We start from the raw sequence: 4,059 nt of genomic DNA on the forward strand, positions 1-4,059 counted from the left end.
GACCCTGTGGATTATGCTATAATCATAAATGGCCTCCCGACTTCCTTCTTCAGAGCTGAGAGGGGGCTTCGTCAGGGATGTGCTTTGTCCCCTTTATTATTTATTTTAGCCATCGACTCCCTCAGTTTACACATTCAAAAAGCCGTTGATGAGAACATTTGGCGCCCTCTTAATATTTGCAGAAGCATATCCCTATCTCACAATTTATTCGTTGACGACATTTTATTATTTGCAATGTTTTGCAGGGCTTCCTGGTTACATATTCATAAGATTTTGATTAATTTCCAGAGGGCCTCGGGACTGCAGATTAATCTGGACAAATCTTCTATTTTCCATTCTGACCTCAGGCTGGATGATGTTATTTGGCTATCCAATCTTTTTGGGGTAAAAGCATCCCATATCAGCAATGGTATTAACTATTTGGGGTTTAGGATCAAAGCGACAGGCTATTCCAAAGCTGATTGGTCATGGCTGGTGGACAGATTTTATAGAAGGATCTCAGGCTGGGAATTCCGGTGTCTTTCTCTAGCCGGGAGAATCGTATTAGTTCAATCCATTCTCAATCAATTGTTCGTTTACTGGGCTCACCTTTTCCACCTTCCTGTGAGTATAATCAACAGTATGAACTGTCTATCGGCTAATTTCATTTGGGGGGGTAGGGCAGAGAGCATAAATATCATCTGGTTAAGCTTTCTGGCATCTCATCTCCTAAACCTCTGGGCGGTTGGGGTTTATTAAATCTAAAAATCTTCAGCAAAGCCCTCCTTTGCAAATCATTATGGAGAGCTATTCAAGGGGATGGTCTATGGAGCCGGCTGATAAAATCCAAATATCTTGCCAATAAGGATTTGGAGGCATGGTATCGAAGAGGCAAATTAGGTGTTCACTATGGTTCTCCCATCTGGCGCAGTTTTCGAAAGGTTGAGGCTATTGTTCTGGAGCAGCTGATTTGGCATTTTCATAAGGGCAACAAAATCATTATTGGCAAAGATCGTTTTAGATGTGGATCAGAGATTATTGAAATCCCAAGCACTCTCATTAAACATCTCCATAGAGGCGGTAATTTTTTCTGGGACAAGCTGATCGCTGCATGGGATGGTCCAGTGCCGCGTTGGAAAGTTTTCTCAGATCTAAACATTCCAAAATACTGTGAACAGAGGTGGCTTGCTGTTGTCCGTAGTCTTCAAAATGGGGGCATTACCTGTACGAGAGACTCCGATTGTCTTGCTTGGGACATTTCGGGTGATCCGAATAATATATCTGTCAAAGGTTTATATCAGCTGATCATTGGGCAACAGCCCTCCTGGTCCCCGTCTTTTCCCCTCATTTTCTGGAAGGACGGCTGTCCTATGAAGATGATCCTGTTTGCCTGGCTCGTTTTTCATAACCGGAATTTGACGTGGGAAAATTTATTGAAGAGAGGTTGGTTTGGTCCTAATGTTTGTTCTTTATGCAGGGAAGAGGCGGAATCGAACCTCCACATCTTTCTGAAATGCAAGCAGTCAACTCATATATGGCGAGATTTAGAACATGCCTATGGTTTCAAGATTGACAGGCTGGTATCGATTCAGGAGTGGCTTATGGATTGCAGCAAGAAAAAGAAATTTTGGCGCAGAATTGGCATCTTAGCATTATGGTTTATATGGAAAGGGCGAAACTCCTGCATTTTTAATCATTCCAAATTTTCCCCAGCTAAGGTTATCGATCAAATTACTGTTTATGCTGAATCTTTCCCTCAGGAACCAGCTAAGAGAATAATATCATCCTCAGACAGGCTTTCTTATGTTCGTCCTCATCAACCTTCTGCCTTTTTTGATGGGGCAGCTCAACAGGGTCAATGCGGATGCGGCTTCTACATATTTATTTCTGAAAGTTCTCAATTCTCTGCTTATTGGTATGGGGGTCAGGGATCTAATAATATGGCGGAAGCTATGGCTCTCTCTGGCCTTCTGAAATTTTGCATATTCCTTGATATTCAGCAGATGGATTTTTATGGTGATTCAAAGCTATGGGTTGATTCGGTTAACCAGAAAAACTGCATTCAGGCTCATCATCTGTCTGGCTGGAGAGATAGGATACAGTTCTATTGGTCCTGCCTGGAGAATTGCTCAATTCAACATATCAATAGGGAAGAAAACAGTACAGCAGACGGTCTTTCTAAAAAGGGACTCTTCTCTTCTTCAGAATTTTGGCATCTCGACATTGTATCTGATGATGTCCATTATCAGATATCTGATTTTGCCCTTCCAGATTTGTAAAGAATTTGCATGGCAACCGTCCTCTCTTTGGAGTTTTTGATATCAGAATTTATCAAAGTCGAATACAGAGTCAATTGTTTCTCTGATATAGGCTTTTTGTTCTTATATACAGGGGGATCATATCTATGTTCTTGCACAACAGAGAAAAAATGTATTATTCAAATTTTATATACTTCATATAATATATATCGCTTTTTTCCTTTGAAAAAAAAAAATATAAACCTTAAGTATAAATCAAGTTATTGGGTTTGGAAAACAAAATTAATTAAATTAAAAGTTTGGCGAATTTATTCGATAAGGTAACATGAACATGAATAATTTCAAAAAATATTTAAAATTCTATTGAAATTTGTTTCAAATTCAAAGAGATTGGTATTTAAAAAATATTAAAATTTAAAGTTAAATTTATTTTAAAAAAAAATATAAGTTGTTTATACTAATAGAATGTTATTTTTAAATATTAAATTTGACAATAAAAGAGATACCAAAATGAGTTATGTTAGTTTTGAGAGGATGTTAGGAGTTGAATTGTTAATTTACATAGATCAAAAATTTTTTAATAATATTTTTCATTTCTATATATTGATATGTTAATTTTTTATTTATACCATATACACTTAAATTATATAAATTAGTATAATTATAAATAGTATAAATAATTATAATAGAAAAATAATATTTTAATAAAATATAAAAGAAATATGCAAATTAAAAATATATTTTAATCTTTAAATTTTGTTGTAATTTATTGTTTTTGAATATGTGTATGTTAATTTTTGTTTTATATAATATCAACTTAAATTATATAAATTTATATATGTATTAGTATATGAGAGAGATGTTGAGATTATAAAAATATATGTCAGCTAATTAATAAAAAAGTAAAGAATAATATTGAATATGTGGACTCAATAAAACACATATATACAATAATATTATCATCAGAATTATTAATTATTAACGATGCATCTTAGACTTGTAGATTGCTCAGGAAGAGCTCTCGAAGGCGGCTACAATGGCGGAACCCTAATTTCTAGGGTTTGTTACAGGAACGTTTTGCCCGTGGCGACTAGCGTTTTGGAGTCTTGGGGTATGGGAGCACTGATGGCCTGATCATCGACAGCGATTTCGGGTTTCACGGAGCTTTATTTTATTCTGCGGTCCCCTCCTGGTCTCCCTGGCGCACTGACCCCTCCTACCGTTCCGCCGGTCGGTCCCCCTGATCGATTCCTGTTTTGGCTTTCTCTGCACCGACAATCAGCATGGGAGATGAAGACTTGGTGGACTATGAGGCGGACCCCATGCCACATCAAGACATTTGGGCTTACCAAAAGAGGCCTCATTTGATCCCGCGGAGTGTTGCACTGGGCTACGAGACAGGTGCTTCGTCTCAGCAACCGCACCTGTCGCATACAGGGAAGAACAAATCTCCAGTCTTCACACTAGCGGACTCCTCGCCTCTTGACTGCCCGCCCCTATCCCCTGCGACGATTCAGTTATTGGGTTCTTGCTTTCAGAACTCGCCTTCTCTCGACGCCCCGCTCCAGTTTCAAAATCGCCCTGCTTTACCTCCGCCCCCTCCGCCTCTGCCTCCATCATCCTCACATTCACCCTCTGTTTCCTTTATGCCGCAGGCCCAACAGCCCCCCCTCCGCTCCTCCTTACCTCTTCCCCCTGGCACTAGCAACTCGGTTCCTCGCTCTCCGATTCGCTCGGGTTGCTTCACTACCCCGCTGCTACCGGTTCGATCCGCTGGCTCCGCACAGCATAGCTCTACTGACCCTTGCCGTAAACTTCTAAA

Source organism: Pinus tabuliformis, chromosome 4_1 (assembly GCF_031772625.1).
Source record: "Pinus tabuliformis cultivar Carrire ecotype Pingquan chromosome 4_1, CPIR1, whole genome shotgun sequence".
NCBI classification, from domain to species: domain Eukaryota; kingdom Viridiplantae; phylum Streptophyta; class Pinopsida; order Pinales; family Pinaceae; genus Pinus; species Pinus tabuliformis.